Raw genomic sequence first — 22,500 nt, 5'->3', positions numbered from 1 at the left:
TCATGCGACTGTTCCGAACAAAGATGGAAGCAAGCCAACGCTTCCGGCAATAGCTTTAAAAGTGAATAAATTGATCAAAAGATAATACTCAAATTAATGAGCCAGAAGAAAAGGCGTAGAAGAGTGCTAGACGATTATTACGTAGTTTAAAGAATTGTTGATCGCACATTCAAAAATAAGTAGTACTTCTACCTCATCAAGTGGCAGGGATACCCCTCCAGCCAAAATACTTGGGAGCCCTTGGAGAACCTGTTCACTGTGTCCACCATGGTAGACTAGTTCAATGTCATCTTCAACAAAAAGATTGATTAATAGCACAGGGCTCATCAGCTAGGCACACCTCCAAGGCAGACCATTCCAAAGGACCCGAACGAGTCAAAAAGATCTAGAAGACCAAATCAAGGAAATACCTGAATTCAGAACCACTCCCAGATTAGTTTGAGGAGGAGAATAAGGAGTAGATTAAGAAGGGCCGGACCAACAGAACCTCCAAGTCCATATCACTCGATACAAAGTAACATCACAAAAGAAGGAAAGATTGGGCTTAAGAGGATGTGAGCAATCCTTCTGCAGAACGTGTGAAGGATCTGACTTAACTGCTCGGTGTAGATGAAGCCTATATGAATCACATTCGCAGTGTCATATCTGTAGTGACCTAAAATCCAAATGGCAACACCTACTACTAGGTCGATTTTGAGACAGATGAGGACAAACAGTATTTGCCCTCCATCGTCTCAGAAAGAGAGCTGAAAAAGTTCGCTCAGCACAAGTTGGTTGAATACTACGCGATGATCGACAATTATGTAGCAGATACTATCTCAAAAGCATGATCCCCCCTCAATTATATGATTTTGATTGTAGCCAGTCTGCAGATATCCTCTGCTGCCACCACTGACATACAGAAGGGGCGGATCTAGTCCCTCTCCTAGTTCTTAGATGAGAATCAAAAGGAGACTCATTTGCAATGCTTGACTGGATGTTGGATAATGGTAAGAGAAGAGCCTTCTCTCACAAGCAGCCAAGTTTTGATCGCTCGGGCGATGAGTGCCTGCTATCTAAGGATACCTCTAAAAGCAGCAGTGAACGTGGATTTGCTGATCAGCTGATTGTTTCACTGGTCGATAAAAAATACCAGTTGAGTTTGTGGTAAGTGATCAAGGGTGCAAGCCCAGTGGAGCATAAGAAAAGATGGCTAGATAAAGGAGAGTTTCTCTCTGAGTTTGAATAGTACATCTTGCGTTTTTATGACAAGCGTGAAGATGATATGGAGGGGATGAAGGACACGAACATGACTGAAATGGTTGAGAAAGAGATGGCTAAGAGAAGTGTAGGGAAGCCAAGAATATCTAGGACTGTCATGTTCGCTTTATTAGGGATGGGCATTTTTGGTACTGTGATGGTCTGTTTCTGCGTGAAGGCAGCTTTAAGGAATCGCAAAAAGACCAAAAAGAGATGATCGATAATACTGCACCACACATTTTTGTCTATATGTAATTACGTTGCATCTAATAAGTCAAGCAATAAAATTAAATCATGAAGGAAATTCCTAAAGACGCACAAGTCACCATTCCTCTTGCCATGACTGAGGTCCTGTCCCCTCCTAAAGCCCCTCACTCTTTGTTCGTCTCAGGCATAGATGAAGTCGATTCCGTACTGCTCGGTAGGAATAAGATTCATGCCATCCTCTCTGCTCAAACTCAACAAAAAACCATCCTTCATAAGGACAATCAGGTCAAAGAGCATAAGACAGTAGAACTGTATGACAAGGACGACTGTGACATCAAAAGTCATTTTAGTAGTGCTTTGAGTTTATTGATAGACACCTAAAGGACGGGAATGTGCTGGTGCACTGTGTGAGTGGAGTGAGTAGAAGTGTTACTCTCATCATGGGCTATCTCATGCTCACAGAGAAGAAGAAGCTGATCGATGTCTACAAGTAAATTAAGGCGAAGAGGCCGATCATCAACCCTAACAAAGGATTTTGTAGTCAACTGAAATAGTACTAGAAGGAACTATTCCCCTAGTTCTTCAGCCAATCCAAGGCCAGCCCTGCTTCCCCGCCAGTTGCTGCTTCCACCCCTCAAAAAGAGACTTCTTCTTAAAATCCAGAATGCAGATAAAATCTCAAACAGAGTCTCAAGTAGAATCTCAAGTAAAGTTATAAATACGAAACTCCTATGAAAGACCTGCTTGGAGAAAGCAGTCTATCTGGCTCAAGGTACTCTAGGTATTCTTATGTGGGACAGGAAAGGATCAGTCGACCATACTCATCAAAGCGGTAGGCTGGGAAATAGGGATCAAGAGGGGTGGATGAGCAGTCCATCCGAGCCATTCAACGAGAAGTATCACTCCACAAGGGAAGAGGTCACTTTACAAGTCGGATGAATAGCTACATCCTGTCCCGAAAAAAATGATCACTCCTATTAAATGCTAAAGGAATGCGGGCAAATTTATTATCGGAATCATTGCTGGGCTAGAGAGTTCTTAATCTCTGATCCTCCGAATACCTTCAGTCCTGCATATTCAATATAAAGAAAGCCATCCTCATCCTTGTGCTTCTCATAGACTTCCTTTATTATATCATTTGGGTTCAGTACAACCCCCTTTTGTCAACAAAGTTATGCAGAAATCCTTGCTCTTAAATTAAGAGTCCACCTATTCTAGTTTCTCCTTCAACGCCTTTATCATGGCCTCGATTTTGGAGTCCTGCTCGAGTAATAATTTTTTGCCTTTGACCTGAGGGTAGGTGGTGAAGCTTTTGCATTCGGAGGGTTAGGCTATGAAGGGGAGTCTGCCCGGGTACTTCATGATATACTACTGCGCCATAGTTTTCCTCTCATCAAAGGATAACCTATTTTTGAACTTAGCTGCCTCGGTATTCATATATTCCTTATTATATATACAAACATGATCCATAAATTATGCAATGAATATGACAGAATCGCCAATCATCCCTTCCATAATTAATGCTTTTATAATACTGTATTCAGGCTAGATGAAATTTTGGAGTTACGAGTCATAGGTTTGAGAGTGAGTTCGAGAGCCAAGGTCCATGTAGGTTATCAGTTGTCTGTCGGATGTATCTTTAAACAGTTATAAGGTACATCTACCAGCATCTGCGTTGGTATACTACCCTCTGCCTTCTAGTGTTGGAGGAGTTCTTGCTCTAGTCGCATTCCAGTAACGATGTCTTCGTTGGGAAGTGAAGGCCTGGTTCACTATACCGCCGTCTCTCTTCTAAAAGAGGTTGTTGTATTTTATGAGTTTCTTGAGGTGTCAAATTGGTTTTTTGCGTCGCTTGAAAATCGTTTGATCACGAAGTCATCCAGCGTGTAGACCCTCAAGCTCTCTCCCTCGCGTTTAGCTATTGAGAGCCAGTTCTTTCTTACCGGTTGAGATCCTCTTGAAAGGTGAAAAATCTTTCTTTTCTAAAGAGGACGTCACGACGTAGCTTGAGAAAGGAAGATGGTTTGAGAGACTGTAGTACCTTCCAAACCTTTTCAGATAGGTTTCGGGTTCGTGATCTTACTTGTAGCGGCTGGTACTTGACCAGGAAGTTTGATCTATCTAATCACTGGTAAGTGATCTGATAGAGAATAATTTAGCACTTCCGCAACTAGATTGAGTGGTAGCTTTCCTCATCAAGCCAGTCTGAGTTTCTTCAGTGTTCGTTTCCACCTGAGTGTGTATCTTTATGCAAGTAAATGCATATGATCAGTAGTAGTTCGTGGTCTCCAGTGTCCGAAATGATTTTGACAGCGTCTTCTTGACTCTCCTGTCGTATGGCGTTGATTTGCTATCGAGGCGTTGATCTCTGTAGACTTCAAGTGTATTGTCCAACTGCGTGAAAGGCTATAAAGCCAGGTTGATCCATTGGTTGCCTGCCTTCGTTGATAAGGAGGAGGTCTGCTTGTAGCGATTTGCTTATTCAGCATGTCTCGCCAGCTATGTTCCATTGAAGAACAGTGGTTGCAATAAAGATACAAATGGTCAAATGTGGCTTTTCAGTGGCAAATAGCCAACACTTCTAGCACATTTCCCAAGTGGTGTATTACGTATTACTCCAATTGATCTCGGGCAGCTCATTTCAACAAGTGACTTTAGATAAATTTTGTAGTGATTGTCTAAGAGTTCAGGAAGGAGTGCAACACAGATATCAAAAGCGCAACCGTTCTACTATTTAAGGCAATCCTTTAAAGCTTCTTCCCTATCCTTTTTTATCCTTTGGGTTGTTGGACCATAGTATTTACCTGTGCATAATCGAGGATGGAAAAGTGGAGACCCCTTATGGCTTTAGGAATTGAAGAGTTGGGAGAGAGATAGGACCTTGCTTCTAATACGAGTTGCTGGTCGATTCTGATATCAGTAGGGTCCCAAGGCAATGTTGGACTGGGTCGTGAGCTAAACAGAATATATGTGTTGGAGTGGGAATCCAAGAATTGGGCTATAGTACTGTCCGAAAGTTCATTGAGTTATGGTATGGTATGGTATGGTTTGATGTTTGACTAATAGCTTTGATACTGAGTCTCAACCTTTCCTCCATATCTGTCGTCTAGTTTCTACTCTAGTAATCGTAGTTCTGACTCTAAATAGCATAATCAAACAGGTTATAATTATCAAAATTATATCTAACATTCAACACACTATGCAGGATGATACTCTATTATAATAATGAAATACAGTACTCTTCTGGTAGCCATCTTGGGTATGCTGGCATATGGGCAGTAATGTCCTCATGATGTTGAGGTCAAGTGCATTGACGATATCAACCGGGCCTACAACGAATGTGACGAGGCTGCCAAGGAAAAGGGGAGGGACATCCCTGTTGATCTGGAGTGCGTTAAGTTTCTGGGCACGGTCGAGAAGGACTGTTGGCCATGCATCTGCCAGGTGGCCTAGCAGAATCACTGGCACATCCGAGGTTGCCAGAAAATCACCAAATGACGACCTTAAGATTTGATATTGCTGTCTAACTAATATATCTACCGATTCGCAGATGGACAAACTTTCAAAAGTGCTTTCCGTGGTGGATGCGGTCATCCAGGCACTCCTCCAACGCCTCTACAAGCACACTTTAAGGAGTGCTCTCGCCCCCGGATCATCCTCGAACTGCTCTTCCTCCTCTGGATTGTTAGAGGATATCTTAAAGAAAGAGGATGCCTCTCCAAAAAGAGTGTGGCAGGAAAACACGTCTTCATCACGGGGGCGGCCATGGGGCTTGGCCGTGGCTTTGCTCTCAAGCTGGCTAAGAGAGGAGCCAAAGTATCAATGGCAGATGTCAACTTTTAATTGGTGCAGGGGCACTAAAGAGATCTCGCCCAGAGAGGGGAACAAGGGTTAGCCTTGAAAATGGATGTATCAAGTTTTGAGTCAGTCCAAAAAGGGATTCAATAGGCAGTCGAGAAATTCGGGCCAGTGGAAATTCTTATCAACAACGCAGGCATTGTGAATGGGAAGGGCTTCTTCAACACCACTCCTGAACAGATGAAGAAGCTGTTAGAAATAAACACCATTTCGCATATGTATCTGGCCAAGCTAGTGCTCCCTAATATGCTGGAACGCAATTAGGGACATATAGTCACCATAGCCTCCATCGCAGGCCAGATGGCTGTACCGGGAATGGGTGACTACTGCTCTTCTAAGTTTGGGGCAGTTGCCTTCGATTAAAGTTTGAGGATGGATTTCGCAAAGCAAAGGAAGAATGTCAAGACGACATGCATATGTCCTTACTACATCAACACAGGCATGTTCAATGGAGTTACCACACCCTTCTACGCTCCCATTTTGTAGGAGAACTATGTAGTGAGGAGAGTGATCGATGCGATTCTGCAAGAGTAGAGCACTGTCATAATACCTTGGCACATGGGAGCCCTTTCAAAGCTGGCCAGGTTTTTGTTTCCAGACCAGCTGCGTGATTGGCTGTTCGATGCCCTCAAGTTCTCTAGGGGCATGGACACCTTCAAAGGAAGAGCATGAAGATTATTTTAATAAGATTTATGTATTGCATTCAGAGTGCAGATACTTTCTTCACGTGAGCTGCTAGGTCTAGCAGTCGGTTGGAGAAGCCCCATTAGTTGTCGTACCAGCTTATCACCTTATGGAAGTTCTTGCTCATCGAAAGCCCTGCCTTGGAGTCGAAGATGCTGCTGTGTGGATCGTGCATAAAGTCACTCGAAACAGCCTCCTGGTCAGTATAGCCCAGCACTCCCTTCATCTCACCCTATGAAGCCTCTTTCATGGCCTTGCAAATATCCTAGTAACTGCATTCCTTAGTAGTGCGCACAGTTAGATCAACACAGGACACGTTGATTGTAGGAACCCTGAAGGCCATGCCTGTAAGCTTGCCATTGACTTAAGGTAGAACTTTACCAACAGCCTTAGCAGCTCCAGTGCTGCTAGGAATGATGTTGACAGAGGCTGCTCGACCAGCTCTCCAATCCTTTCCACCTTTGGAGGAGGCATCAACGACTTGTTGGGTAGCAGTAGAGGCGTGGACTGTAGTCATAAGTCCTTCAGCAATACCCCACTTGGTGTGAATAACCTTAGCGATAGGAGCTAGGCAATTGGTAGTGCACGAAGCATTTGAGATGATATGTTGATCAGCCTTGACCTATTTGTGATTAACCCCTACCAAGAAAGTTGGGGTGTTGTCCTTAGCAGGGGCTGACATGATCACCTTCTTGGCTCCCTTCTTGAGATGAGCTGCAGCCTTTTCCTGAGTCAGGAAGATCCCTGTGCAATCCACTACGATGGGAGTATTCGACCAGTCACAAGCATCAATGTCCTTGTTCTGTGTGACAGTGATTTTGTGTCCGTCAACTGAGATACCCTTTTCCCACTTTTCAACTTGGTGATTGAACTTGAGATGGGCACTGTCATAGACGAGTTGATAGATGAGATAGTCAGTGTTCATGAAGGGGTCATTGATGGCTCCAACTTGGAGTGGAGTTTGGTTTTCGATGGAGGCCCTGAGGACAAGCCTTCCGATCCTGCCGAATCCATTGATGGCGATCATGATTATAATAAAAGATTTGTTTAAAAGAGAAAAGATATGCTGGTAGAATAGTTTGATAATTAGTTTCTTTGATACTGCAGTCTTTTAATATCCAGTAAGATTACTATTGTCTATCCTACATTATTCATTCTATCATTTATCATCTATCATCTATCATCTACTCGTCAAACATTTCCTACTCTTTGCAGACGAAATCCTCGATCTTGAGGATTTCTTTTTCTTTGGCTTTGGGTTTGGACTGGCCAAAGCCTGCTTCAAAATTGCTACCTCTTCCAGCAACCGAACGAATTTGCTCTCCAAATTGCGTTCAGCTGCATTTCCACGTTCCGTCTCTGTCCTCAGTCTGCGTGCATCCTAGAGCATGACCAACTCCCTTGAACTGTTGGATGCCATTTCCTTCTTGCTCTCTTTAAGCCTCATTTTCTCACATGCTAAATCCTCCCTGAGCCTTTTGTTTTCCTCCTTCAGTCTCTTGTTCTCAAGGGTGTTTAAGCGCTCTTCATCCTGGATCTGTCGGATTTGGTGTTCGAGTAGTTGAGTACGTGACTGCTGTTTGATGAGAGTGGAGGTAAGTCCTTGGATCTGTCCCTTGAGCTATCCAACCAACCCAAACTTGACAGGCTAAGCTACTTCCGAGTCATCACTATCAGCCCTAGCCTTCATAGCCTCACACATCATGAGTCGATGGCTATGATCAGTTGAATAGTGATCCTCCATACTTTGATTGATTTTATAATTAACGTAAAGCCATGCCGAAGAAAGCTACTGGCATGTTTACCCGTGAAATGGAGGAGCTCCAGAAACGAGCCAAATAAGAACTCAATCGCACCAGAGTATTTCCAGAGGAGAGGATTGCTAGCCTGGCCAGCAGTTCTGGGAGAGTCAGTCGTTTGGCCACTCCTTCTCCGCAGCACAGCACAGAGAAGAAGAAGCTGCCTGAGTTGTCTGAGAACGAGCTACTCAGAAGGCGAGTGAGCTAGTTAGAATAAGGCACGAAGAGGAAAGTAGAGCAAGGCCTAAAAGAGCAAACCCAAGAGATGAAAGAGATATTAGGGCACTACCTGAAGTTCATTGACAAGATCCTAATTGACAAAGAACATCTCACTGCCTAGAATTAAAAGCTGAGAGAAAGTCTGTCCAACAATTTTGACAGTTTTGGGCCAACCGTCACTCCATTCGAGCAGAAGAGGAAGTGCCAGGACTGTCAGGGCTTGAAGAGGCTGTACGAGAAGGCATTGCATGAGCAGTAACTAGAGCTGCTGATGACCAAGCAGCAGATACAAGATGAGTAGAAATTGGTTATCGAGAAGTAGAAGTAGATCCAAGCATTGAAGGGCATCTTACGCATTAAGATAGGATCGAAGTGAAAGGTTTGAGAGTGAGTGAAGGCATTTCATTTTATTGGATTATGTAATCAATCAAAGATGGAGTTCAAGTCGACTGTTCAGCATTTTCAACTCTTTCACCTTGTCAGTCAGGTCTTTGGTCTCACGGTCCAGCTAGCGAGCTGTCCTCACATTCTAGTTCTGCAGACTTCCAAAGCTCTTCTTCACCACTCGATCTAACTGTGCTTTCTCACGCTCCCTCTATTTCAGTTGTCTGGCAGTTACCTAAATAGTTGCTTTGCTCTCCTCCAGCTGTTTCTTCACTCGTTGGTGATCTTGCTGAAGAAGTGCATGCTCCTTACGCAGCTGCTCCAGGTTGCTGCTCATCTGTGCCAACTTATGATTCAGCAAAGTCTCGTTCTCAGTCAGTCGACTCACTGACTATTTGAAGGCTTCAAGCTCATCCTGTAAGTGGTTCCGTTCCTTGAGGCTAGAGTTGACCTTGTCATGAATCTGCTTTTGGTACTATTTGTCTTGTTCGACCACTGCTTCTTTAGCTTCGTTAAGCTGTGACTAGAAAAGGTTTTGTTTGTGCTGCCATTCAGTCTGGAATTCCCTAAAATGTTCGTCTAGCTGCCTAGCCTTCCTCTCCTCCTTCCTTCTCAGTTAATTAAGCTAGGTGTCCTTTTCCCTTTCCAATGTCTCTAGCTTAGTCTGCCACTTTTTACTTTCCCTCTAACTGTGTTTCAAGGCGTCACTCATCTCACTTGTCTCTTGCTGGTAGTTTTTGACATTAGTTCTTAACTATTCGTTGGCCTTGGTCAGTCCTGCTAGGTTCATCTCCAGTACAGCTTTGTCCTGCTGCTACTTGGCTATCTGCCTCCTCAATTATCTGATCCCTTCATCCAGGCCAGTCATCCTTCCTACATCCTCTCTTTGACACTACCTTAGCCTCTCATTCTCCTTTGCCACCTCGTTCATCTAGTGCCGCAATGTCTTGACCTCGAACTCCTGTTGCTGGAGTGGGGTAAGGTAGATACTGCTGCTTTTCTAGAGCACCTGCCTGATGATGGCAGTCGACTACCCCTCCTTTAACATGAGTTCAGCTTTAAGTAGTTTGCGTGAGGAGAGTAGTTCGTCTCGAATAGCTTCTTGTTAATTGCGGAGGGCAGATAGAGCAGAGAGGATGCTGCTATGGAAGATCTTTTTGAAGCGATCAACTCCTGAGGCAAGATCGTTGAGCCTTCTTCTGAAGTTGGCCTGTGACTCTTCCAAGTCGTAGATCTCGTCATCCTTCTCAGCCAACAACTAGTGTGCTCTTCTGAACTCTAGCTGAAGTTACTAAAATCTGAGTTGACTCTCCTGCTCTGTGGTTTAAAGATTGGTCTGCATGAACTCGATCTTTTTGCAGGCCTGGCTCAGCTCGGTGTCTGACCTCTGCAGCTTGTAAAGGGTATCGTCAGCACGTCGCTTTTATTCAGCCTGTTTCTCCTTTGCTGCAAAAAGTTACTGCTACAAGGCCCTGGTCTCATTTTTGTGTGTCTGGACCAGTTCTTTTTGCTAGTGCTAAATCGTCTCTCGCTTTGAACGCTCTCTCTCTGATTAACTCTTGAAGCTGTGGGTTTAAAGCTTGACCAGCTCTACCTCTCTGCTGCGTTAGTGAGTAACTGACTACAGCTGTGTCCGTAACCGATATGCTTCACTCTGACTGGTTTATAGACTCTTGGTAAGTTCCTAGACCTTCTCCTGGTAGTGTTTGACTTTCTTGCCAATTTAGCCATTCAGCTGCTTTTCCGCCTGCTAAAGAAGCCTCTCGATTTCACTGTTGCATTCCTACAGACGCTGGTTCTTCATCCTTAGCTAGCGGATAGCAGCCTCATCCGCTTCCAGCTTGGCACTCGCCCTTTGCATCGACTTGTCTAGTCGCTCCTTATTCTCCTCTTGGAAATCAAGCCGCACCTTCATCTATCTGAGCTTGGCTTCTTTGTCAATCACATCGGCTGTCAATCGCTCGATCAGTCCGTTCTTCTCATGGGCATCATGAGTACGAGTGGTTTGTAAAGCTGTTTCAAGCTCTCTTATCCGTCCTTCATATTCTGCCTTTAGCTAGCGTGTCTCATCCTTGCTCTGTGAGGCTTGGCAGTAATAGGAATGCTGCAACTAGCGGAGGCGTTCCTAGCAAATAGCTTAAAAGTGTTGCTTCATGTCATAAAACTCAGCCTAAGTCCTGCGCTCAAGCTCAGCCCTGTCTCTTTCCCGGCTGCCTCGCAGCTAGGCCACCTTGCTTTCATAATCTTGAATGACTGATTAGAGCTTGTCCTAAAGCATGGACATTGACCGAAGAGTGGAATCCCTTTAAAGTTGCAGTTGGTCGACAGTCTCAGTCTTTTCAGCCAGTCTTTCTTTGTAGTGCTGCAATCTGCGCTTGAAAGCCTCCATCTTTTGTTTGCTGCTGTCCTTGAACTCGTCAATCATCTATCTTGTTGACGCCTGCTCGTGCTCGAATGCCTCCTTAAGCTAAAAGATTTGGCCAGTGAGTTTTTCTTCTGCACGTCTCTTATCCTGCTACACTTCACTGACATGCTTTTGCAACTTGATGACACTCTCTTCTCTAAGTGAGAGTTCACCTCTCAGAGATTCCACCTGAGATGTTCTCTGGCTGCTGTCGACCTCATGCTCATCCAGTCGTTTCTTCATGGCTGCTAGCTAGTGCTCCCTATCCTTGAGTGTCCTTCGAAGGAAGTCATTTTCAGGCTGGAGTTTGCCTAGCTCCATTGTAATTTAGAACAGCTTTGACTCTCTTTCCTCTAGCTTGGTTTCAAGGGACTTGCATTTATCCATGGAAGATTGATCTCTCTTTGCAGACATCTCTTGTTCCTTTAGCTGGCCACTTAAAGCCATCCGTTCTCTGTCAGCTTTCTCAAAGGCTGATCGCAAGCAGACCTAGCTTTTCTGGCTTTCTTGTAGGTGATCCTCAACCCTTGATAGTTTTCCCCTCAGATTCTTAGTTTCCTATTCAAGGGCAGCCTTGGACTGTTCAAGCATTGGGAGTTGAGCAAGGTCATGTTTAGCTTGAGCGTAGGCATGACGTAGCTTGTCAAGCATGATTTCCCTCTCGTTGTTGATGGTTTCTTCAAAGATTTAGAGGACTCGTTGGTTGACGAACTCAGTGGTGGAGGGACTGCGAGCGAGAGTCTGGAGCATTTCGTCATCAACGAGTTTGAGATAGGCCTCCTCAATAGCCTTGAGCAGACTACGGTGCCGATCATTCTCTGACAGTTCAGCCATTCAAAATTGAACAATTCAAAAATGATGCATTGGTAGTATAAAGATGTTGCTCTGTGGATGAGTTAACAAGCTGCTACAGTAATATAGTGTTAGACTGATACACTACTGCACCACTGCATGTCATTATGCCATTAATTCATCAGACATTCTCTCTCTCAGTTATCAAACAAACAGTCACTCACTAACAATAAAATTATCATTAAATTAATGCAGCTAGAAGGCAGGCGACTCATCCCTTCCTCTAACCCTATCTCTCAGCCCAGTCCAGACCACACTCCCTCCAGGAAAGTCCACCACACCCCCAGTCCTAACAAGTACCTCTTCTCCTCACGCAAAACCTAGTATGAAGGCCTCCTCGCAGAAAACAAAAAACTCAGAGACCTCGTCGCTGCCAGAGGAGTCTCCTCCAAGCAAGACTGGCCTGACTCCAGCCTCTCCAGGTACGAGGAGAACAGTGGTCTCTCAGGAGAAATACGATTCTAGGACCAGTCAAGGGATGACAGGGAACACAAGGGCAGTAAGGGTGACCAGACCATGAAGGAGTCCTTCAGCTACTTCACTGAGAAAAAGGGACAAGTGAACCAGTACAGTCTCAACTACCAGCCTGACCGTTCCGTTGAGGAGACTCCCAAGGATTCAGGCAGACTGGTGCTGATCAGGGAGATCCAAGAGAAGGACAGGGAAAACGCCTATCTCAAGAACAAGAATCAGGAGCAGTCCACCTACATCAGGAAGCTGGAGGAGTAAGTGGCTATGCTGAGGGGCTACTAAAAGACCATGAACTACTAAACTGTCAAAAGTAAGTCCACTTCTCAGCAGCATGGAGTGGTTGATGCCACTGTCTTTGAAACCAATAAAAAGAACTCCTCTTTCACTCTGAAGACCAGCTAGTTTGACCAGCTGAGGTCGCAGCTTCTACAAGAGAGAGCGAGGAATGATAAACTGGTGAGGGAACTACAGAGCTATGAGGAGAGGATGCTGAGCAAGGGGAATGAGCAGTTTCTGCTGGGCAGGATCCAGGAGCTGGAGAACTCTATCAGCGACTATGACAGACAGCACGAAGGTTAAAGCTATGAACTGAGAAAGGAGTGCGAGGACATCAAAGTGCAGTACTCGTAGCTGATAGGTGCTCTGACTGAGGCCAGACACAACAACGAAAAACTCATTGAAGAGAACGAAAGACTGCTGATGGCACAGACCTCTTAAGTGGACAAGATCAACAGACTGTAAAATAGGATCAGAGAACTCGTGTATGAAATAGAGAGCTATCGACCCCAAGGTGCAGACTAGCCATTCAGTGAAACTGGACTTGACATGAGCTTCAGGATTTCAAGGAGAACCAGTCCTGAGCGACATGATCGCTATGAGGATGAGATCGAGCGCCTCAAAAACAACCTTGAGGAAAGCAGTCGACAAGTTGAGATTTCATTCAAGATCAGTCACTAGAAGGAGGAAAGAATTGCAGCACTGTAGAATGAGGTGGCTGCCAAGACCACTCGAATCGGTCAGTTAGAAGGTGACTCGGAAACGATGCGGATCCGAGTGTCTGCCATGGGGAAAGAGCTAGAAAGACTGCAGCTTGAACATTAGGCAAGTCTGAAATCGCAAGTGCTGCTTTCAGGCTCTCAGTAAAACAGGGCTGTTTAATCACTCCTAAAAGAGTCAGAGCGCAAATCAAGGACTATCCAGACACTCACCCTGGAACTTGAATCAGCCAAGAAGGAGTACGAGTGCAGGTTGGTTGAGGGGTCTAAAGTGCATGATGACCAATTGAGCAACCGTGATGCCAGCATTGCCCATCTCAAGCAGACTATTAAGGCGCTTAAACAAGATTAGCTCAAAGCATCTGCCAAACTGTAGACTGAACTCTCCACTGCCAAAGTGCTGCTCTCCAGCATCCAGGATTAAAATAAATCCCTTCAGAGTGCAATCGACTTCTACAAAAGCAGCTACCATCAAGCATAAAAGGCACTTGCTTAGCTTTAGGCAGTGCTTCACCAGTAGAAGACAGGCAGCTCAACTAAGCTTGAAGAAGCCACCTTGAAGATACAGTAGCTGCTGGTTGATGTGAGACAGAAGGAAGTAACAATTGACAGTTGTACTCATCGAGTGCACCACTTGGAAGGGAGGTCACAGGACTTGCAGAAGAAGCTGGATGATGCTGAGCAGGAGAGGGTCACTTTGGAACGGAAGGCACATGACTCCCAGCAGTCATTGAGTGATCTTAAAGAAGGGAAGTAGTCATTGGAAAAGGATCTGATGGAGAGAGAAAACTATTTCTTTGAGCGTGAGAAGGAATGGTAACAGTAGACTAGCAAGCTTCTGACCTAAAGGCTTGAGATGGCGTCCACTTTCTCCAGTTTGAAAGCTGAGCCCTTCAGCCCTATCTTCACCTAGGAATTTATTCATCTCAGCCATGTCATCAAAGAAAATTAGAGTCTGCTGGAGTCTACCACCAGAAGGGCATCATTGTGTGCTGAACTCAGAACAGAGATTATTGCACTCACTGGCTAGCTGGAGCGTGAGAGGGCTTCAATTAAGGTTTATCAAGAGAACGAGCAGAGGTACAAGCAGTTGCTTCAAGAGAGCAGAGAGGAGACAGGACGTGTGCTGGATGAAAAGGGAGTAGGATTTAGCTCATGCCTACCTTAGAGCAGGATAAGACAGCTGTCAAGTATCGAGAAGGGGTACATGAGCATGCTGTCGACTTTAAAGAAGTTAGAGCGACCACTGACCACTGGGCTCAAGTAGTGATAGGTGATTTCTTAATAAGTATTATTTCGAATAAAGCAATTGCAGGTAAAATCTGATACACATTAGATGTAGGATATTTATAGGCAGCAGAGTGAGGAGTATCAAGCCCTTGCTGATAAGTACTTGCAGGAACTCATTCAATCCAGGCAGGACAACGAGCAGCTCAAGGCCTAGCTCACTCACACCAAAAACATACTCTCCATTGCTCATAAAGACATCGCCAGTATGCAAGTCTGCCTTCTCTCTCTTCAAAGATAAAAAATCTCATAAAGCCCGAGAGGGAATCGTTTGTCCCAATCCCTGAGCATGAAGGACACCTTAGACGCCAGTATGTTAGTCCGTTACTCATCCCTAATGAGCTCCACCTACCGCAACGAAGTAAAACTGTTCCAAGAGTTCTTCATCATTGAGCCTGACAACCCCATGGAGATAGGCACTCAGCCAAGGATCAAGCTGGCCTTCCCCAACATCATGACCAATGTGCTTTAATCCATCAAGAGTATGTGCTACCCTTTCAATGTGAGCATTGAGACCTCAGCTGACCCTGTACAGATTATCGCTGTCCGCAGGGAGTACAAAGAAAACTTGATCGTCTTCAAACTTATGGGAACCGAGTAGAAGCACTAGTGTCCTTTCCTGAGCCAAGTGAACCCCTCAATGAGCCTGTACTGCTTCTGTCTTGGGATTGAGGATATTCATCCGGTGGTTGGACAGACATACACTTTCATGAAGTACATCGGCTTCCTGACTTACTTCCCTCTTATCGATCTTTTCTCGGCCCTGCTTGCGAAACTATACAACAGCATGATGGAGTTCCGCATGATCAACCTGAACAAGACCCGCAACTTCTAGGAGATTAGTTCTGTCCACATAAACCGTTTCTTCAAGACACAAAAACTGTCAGAACTCGCATAGCTGAACCGGTTTAGCATATAGACCATGACTGTCGGCAGCCCCTTGCCGGCCATCTTAAATCCCATGGAGGTCACCAACCCATCTGTCCATATCAAGTTCTACTTAAAGGTCATAGTCCAGCGAATGCAGTACAAGAGCTTTTAATATCTTATCAGCTGCTTGCTCACAGACCACTCAATCTGCTTGTACAGCTCTGAGCAGTCTGCTCTAACCAGGGCTGTGATGGGTCTGCTGGAGTTGATCCAGCCGATGCGGAATGAGAACCGGCGAGTGGTGACCTGCATCAACCAGGACATGGAGTACTTGCTGGGATCACCCTTCCCACTGGTGATTGGCATCAACCTCAACGAAATGAAAATGAAGATAAGGGGTCTTTTCGATAGCGATTCTTTTGCATATTGCAACCTTGACCAACGTGGGACCATCACCAAGCAGCCAGAGGAAAGCGTATCCGTCCTTCCTCTCAAGCTCGAGTAGTACTATGAAAAGGCAGAGCAGACTTCAGCTGGATTGGAGGAGCTCAGGAACAAAATGCATTCGGCTATGGAGAAACTGTTGTGTGGGGTGAAAGGGGGAGATCCTATAAAGTAGGCCAAGCTGAAGGTGCTCAAATCAGCAGATCGAGACAGTCGACAGGGGAAGTTTCTGCTATAGTTTGTTGAAGGAATAGCTTTCCATTAATTCCTTGAACATTGACAATTGATGTTTAAAAATTGCATCATCCGGCTTGGCGTGGACTCGGAAGTCAGTCTGGGCAAAGGACAGGTCCACTGGAATGAGAAGCAGTGCCAGATCTTGATAGAGGACATGGTCATTCATTTCCCCATTGCTAACACAGGGGCAGCTGGCTTATGCAAAGACAAAAGCACTGTGTTCGTCGCTGTCTCAGCAGAATAGGAACAGGACGATGATCAAGCTACTGAACTGCTCTACCACATGACTCTAAAGAAAGGCAATCTTCAAGCTCCTGACGGTGCTGAAATTTTACTCGCCATGTAGAGTGAGGAAGAGGCTAAGGGCATGAGCTGCTGGCTGGAAGAGTGGATGGTAAAGGCTGAAGAAGTAGCAGGGCCGATGATAACAGCAGATAACCTGGAGGCAGCTTAAGCCTTGATCTCGGAAGAGATGGAGGAGGCTTAAGAGCATGTAATGAAATGGAAGAAGTGATTAGAGCATGGAATGAAGGGGTTCACATCCTTTCAAACAGATAGAAATAGCCCTTTTCGTGCATTGGCTAGCACTCCATCACCTTGTTATCGTTGAACAGCAGCCATCCTTTGTCCCCCCTCAGGTACACAACGTAATGTCCAGAGTGCACTCCCTTCCCAAGGTGCACTACTGATCCCAGTAGCCTATACTTTGTCGAAAGGATCTCCTTCTTCACCTCCTCCTTCTTCTCCAGCAGATGCATGTAATCACTCACATCTCCACCTGTCTCAAACAGGAAGTTCACTGCAGGTTAAACTGCTTTGAATTGAAGCAGAGCCACCTCAGCTTGCAAGTCTGTAAAGCCTAAACTCATCACCTGCTACATATCTGCTTGACTTGGACCTGGAGCAGGGCCCTCTTCAAGGGGCTGCTCTAGGTCTGGATTACCAGCGTTTTCAAAGAGATATGCAGCTGCAGCTTCAACGTTGCCATTTTGCTTGAGAAGGGCTCGAGTTGCTGCATTAATGGAAAAGCCCATGTTCATGAGGGTAGTAGCATGAGCTAAGTTGATTGTGGAAGCATCTTTCAGCTGATGAGAGCCTTCAGGTAGGCCTCTGAAAAAGAGGTTGTGCAGGTCCACTTCCTCAGGCATCTTTATAAGGGCATTGAGTTTCTTCATGTTGATTCCATCAACGATGAACCGGTTAGCCTTCACCAGCAAGTACTAAGGAGATGAACCCAGCAAATGCTTCATCTTGAAGGCCTTTGAATCGCAGTTGGGACAAGCCAGTTCAATGACCTCTCCATCGCTTATAGCCTTCAGTGAAGCATCAAGAGAAGTGGGGTATTCAGGGTCCTCAGGAGAGTCCTTATCAACCTACATCACCATGGATGGCCTCTAGACTGGTAGATCAAATTCGTTGGTGGGCTGCTTGCTGACTTTCTTTCCATGGCAGCCTAAGCAAGTCATTTCGTTGACCAGGTCAAACTCAAAGGCCTGCTGAGTGATAGGCAAGTGATACTTTTTCTAGAGCTGCTGCAGTTTGTCGAATAGCCACTGCAGGTACTAAAGAGCATCCTGTTGTCGAAAGGAGCAAAACTACTCATGGTGGCCGGCAATAAGCCGCTTGAAATCGTACGGGCAGATGCCGTCTTGATACTCCTCGATTATGCTGGCATCCTTGCCCTATATCATCCTCTCCTTGCGGTCTGCACATTCTCCTTGGGCAAGACCGTAAAACAACTTGCTGACCTGACAGCAAGCACAGTCAGCAGGAGTTTCTTTACATGAAGTCAAGTGCTTTCCCCCTTGCTCAACATAGTTCTTGTGAACTGAGGGGATGAGAGTCAGCAGTTGCAGCACTGAGTTCATGTAGCACGAGTTGCCAATATTCTCAATACCTGTATGTCCCACACCAAAGACTTGCTTCCCAGCCTTCTCTTCAACCAGCTTCGAATAGAGCCGCACGTTCAAGTTCAACTCCAAGTTCAGTTCAGCCATAGTCTTCTCTGTCTTCTTCTGGTCTCGCAGTCCTATTCCGAAGTAGGCCAGATGGTCACCCAAAAAACTATCAGTCACCTCGTCATTGCACTTGTAGCAGTACAGAGAAGCCTGTCCCTCAGGCGATATTGTTCCTAGCTTCACCACCAGTGGGTGCTTTGTTTGGTCATAGTGCTAGAGTCCATGGTTGTTGCCACCAGTGCCTTCGTACTGCTTCCTTCCGCAACCCACTTTCCCACACGTAAGACACATCCACAAGCCTGCGGAGAGGTGGCACTACTGGCATTTCTGGCGTTCTTCAGGCTTGCTAGTACCATTCTGCTGCACAGTGAGAGTATGTTCGCATGGCTCTGCAGTACATTCCCAGCTGACCAAAGTCTGCTTCTTAAAGGCTGAGTTAGCCTATCTTATTGAATCAAGTAATCCTTGAAGCTAAGCATCGGGGTCTATGTTGGTCTTGACCGAACCGTCGAAGATGAATGGCTGCATGTAGGTGTCCCATTCTTATTGGAGGGGATTGAACCCGCCTTCAACACCGATGCCTAGCTTTGTTATATCCTGGTCCTTGTCAGGTTTGGCCTAGCGCTTGACCATACGAATGTTGACAAAGTGAGTGAGCCCGTACTTGTGGAATGCTTGGGAGAGATGTCGATCACAGAAGGAGTTGAAGTTGTGAAGTGAGAGGTGTATGCCAGAGGGATGTTTCTGGTGAGTGGAGGACAACAAGGGTGAAGCAAAGGTTGCACTGGTCCTTGTAGACATTCTTCCCCTGGAGTGAGAAGGTGACATGTTTCTGATCGTAGGCCATCAACTTTATAATCAAATCTGACTGGACAGCTTCAAATCTATGTGCTTGCTGACCCTTGACAATTATAATACACTCCTGCTTGTACAAACAGCTAATCAACATTCACCATTTGAATATGCAGCTGGAGGAGGAGATCGAACGCAACAATCGTCTCCTTAGACTCAACTTCGAACTCACTGCTCGCAACCACCTGCTTGGAGATGCTTTCACTGCCCTTCACTCCACTCTCTTTCTCTAGTCACTCCACCACTAAGACCTGGATGAAGAGGACATCCAACGCTCCACCAACCGTATGCTCAAACACTTGCAACAGGCCACTTCAAGAGGCTAGGATCGCTGGCAAGATCTTTACCTCTCAGAACTCAAGCAAGGCAAACAACTAAAGACAGAGGTGCTAGAGCTGGGAGAGGAAAATGACCGACTACGATAGAAGATTAACAACCTGACTACTGACCTGGATCAGCTTAGTCACCAGTTCACTGAACTGTTTGAAATGCACCATCTCAAGATGAAGATAGGTAGGATTGAAGACTATGACTACATCATCCAGGCCCTTGAGACTCATCCAAAGGACCACATCCACAACACCACAGTCAAACACACCAAGAGCATTAGTAAGGCCAGTCCTACCCAACACTCAGAACGTTCGACCATACACGCGAACACGAAAGGAGTGCCCAGCTAGGTGCTTTAGAGATTGAGCAAGAAGGAGTGTGAAGAGAAAGAGCAGTATTTTAAGCAGGTGAAAGTGATGGCACAGATGAAGGACCAGCTGTGGCGTTAGCTGCAGGAGTAGAAGAGAAGAGGAGATGATCTGCGGAGTAAGTTGAGACAAGAGCAGAGCATAAATGCAGCAGTCCGAAAAAGCAGGCTGTAAGAGTTGGTATACCTGTTGTCGCAATAGAGCTGACTGATGTGCAATAGTTTCATAATAATTGGTAGACCTGCTTTGAAATGACCTGACTTAAAAAGATTTAATCTTCCTTTTGGTCCTTTTGGTCAAGGCTCTGTACTTTCACTCTACCCTACCCCACACTCTTCCAGAAGAAGGGCAGTTGCTCATAAAACCTGCCAGCAGTCACCTTCACCTGTCCTTGCTCGTACTCTCCAAAAGTGTTTCTGAAGAGGATCCGATCCCCCTCCAGGACAGCCTATTGTCTGAAATTGCGCACTCCCAAAAGCACTCCGTCACTGGTCCATGCCAACTTGAGAGTCAAATAGTAAGCCATGTACAGGGTGTTGACTGTACCCAACCCCACGATCAATTTGTTCATTAATATGATTAATAATAACCTTAGGGGTTGATCAGGGGTTGACCCCATCAAAGACACATTTAGTAATATCATAGTCATATATTATGCGCAAAAACAGTTTCCTACATAGGGCGGCAGAAGAACGTGTCCTTCACTATCTGCACCATGCCATCCAACCCACTCGCCGCAGAAAGATCGAGGCTAGCTATCGTCTCAAGGTTGCCAGACATTACTCATTATATGCTCGATATGACACTTAACAGGCTGCCTAGCAACATCGATAGGCCAATTCCAACCGCAAACGAATTGAGCGCATCATGACCTTGGAAGAAACACTGCCAGGCTTTGAGCGTGTGGAAGTAGACGGCAAGGTAAAGGCCCGGTACTGTCAACAGTCAGGGAAAGTGCAGCAGTAAATATCAAATAAGATGTCGCTTTTAGACAAATTCAACGGCAAGGATTTCATAAGAGGACGCTACGACAAAGTCTACCCCAGTACTCTGTAGGTCTAGCACGATCCTTTCTACAGATCTAGGAGCAAGTAGAATTGGCAGCATAAATCAAAGGAAATTATTCGTGCGAAGAGATCACTGTCAGTGATTGCCACTCAGCTAGGAGAGGTCAATAAAAACCAGACTGCACAGTCGTCCCAGTTCAAGGACAGACACGAAAAGAAGGATGTCTGGATCGAAATCAGTAGTGAGGCCATGTCACCAAAGCGATGGGTGACTGATAACGTGGCTGTGTCAGAAGTGGACAGCTAGCCAGATGACCAACTGCTGCGACAGAGAGTACGTGAAATCTGGGGGGACAAAAAGCCGACCACTCGGCCCATCTACCCCCGGTAGACTCTGAAGCGATTCCTTTCCCAATTGATCCCAGGCGAACTGATTACAAAATTCCTGGAGTTCTTTGAAGTCAGGCCTCTCTAGACCGAAGCAAGAATGCTTTTCCTTATCGGGCAGTTGAAAAAACTGCCACAGTTCAGTCGGCATTTCCTTAGCTTCTACCTCTATGACAGTGATCAGGATGGACTCATTGGCAAAACTGACCTTTTCCGACTCATGTGCCTTTCGAAGGAGAGCAGGTATGTTGCACGGGACCTTGCTGTCCTCCTCAAAAAGGAAGATAGTGCCAGTCAGTCCAATTAGGCCATTTAAAGCCTGTCAGTCAACTTCGCAGGGATGGATGTGTCACAGCTGCCTTCGTCAATGGTGCAGCAATATTTCAAGAGGTGTAATTACAGGAATAAGACTGACCTACCGCGCTTGCTTGAGACCAAACGGAAGGCAATCTTCATAAGCCAGATGGTGGACTAGCCTTCAAGCAATGTGTCCAACCCTCCCCTCTTCAAGGACAGACTAGCCGTTGGGATGGGGTTCAACAAACTGTACAATTTCGACAGCTTTTGCCAGCTGTTCGACAAGGATTAGCCTTAACTCTCAAAGGGTATCATAGGCTGGCTGACTGAGCCGGGCCAGATCACAGAAAAATCACCCAGGATCATGGCACGACAAGCTGAGCCACTGTCCTTTGACATGAGTGAAAAGTACAGAGATGAGAGGCTGCAGGACAACCTGAATAAGATGAAGGCAGACCAGGTGATGTTCAACAAGTGCAGGGAGTAGAAGTTTGGATTATGAGTGATGAAGATTCAGTTATGTTCTGAATGTTTGATTTCTTGCATCTCAATATCGACAGAGTCCTTGGTGGCGAGTTCGTCCTGGTCACTAAGCAGTTTCTCATGCTGCTAAGGCCACAGTTTCTTCCTGAGCAGGTGTCCGAAATGTACTGGCACCCACGCCACCACCACAATGAGAACCGTCTTCTCAGCAAATGGCAAATCAATGATGCCTACATCAATGATCTCTCGAAGGAAGAAGATTGTCAGGAAGTAGACTACCAGGGTGAGTGAGAGTGAGAGCACATGGACTAGCTTGACTTTGGTGAGGATGGTGACTACATTCAAGATCTACAGGATGATAAGTGCGCTGAAGGTGATGGTGACGATCTGCACGAACGACGCCTTGAAGAGTACAAAACTGAGGATCATTATGCTTGCCCCTTGGTAGACCGATTTCCACACCCAGATTAGAAAAGCCTTAAGGTTCAGTTATCTACCCTTCTGGAGGGCACGGTACAGCTAGGGGAATTAACGAGCTTGTTGCCGTTTGATGTCTTCATCAAACACGATGCAGAAGACAGGGAACATAGTATAGACAGTAGTGTATCCCAGCATCAACCAGCCATTGTAAATTGGGATTGCCACTCCATAGAAGGAGATGCTGAAGATAGCCTGGATGATTGATATTATCAGTCCTCTGTGGATCACGAATTGGCTCATACTCGCAATGTTCTTGTAGGAAAGTCGACCATGCCACACTACCAGTTCTGTCAGATCCTTGAACCTCACAATCGAAAAATCAGAGGCTTGGGCTGCCTGCCTTCCTTCCTTCCCTACAATTCCTACTCCTACATCCCCACTCAATATC

At 45.7% G+C, this 22,500-nt stretch overlaps 1 pseudogene across 1 annotated transcript; it reads right to left on the bottom strand.

Moving 5' to 3' along the window:
• Positions 1–6,007: 6,007 nt before the first annotated feature.
• Positions 6,008–7,015, bottom strand: LOC308128442 (glyceraldehyde-3-phosphate dehydrogenase-like; annotated as a pseudogene). The gene has a single exon. The product of its transcript is annotated as a glyceraldehyde-3-phosphate dehydrogenase-like (transcript).
• Between the last annotated feature and the right edge of the window lie 15,485 nt (positions 7,016–22,500).

The sequence above is a fragment of the Lipophrys pholis genome, assembly GCF_963383615.2.
Source record: "Lipophrys pholis genome assembly, contig: SCAFFOLD_651, whole genome shotgun sequence".
In the NCBI taxonomy this organism is placed as follows: Eukaryota; Metazoa; Chordata; class Actinopteri; order Blenniiformes; family Blenniidae; genus Lipophrys; species Lipophrys pholis.
This window is presented reverse-complemented; position numbering and strand designations above follow the sequence as displayed.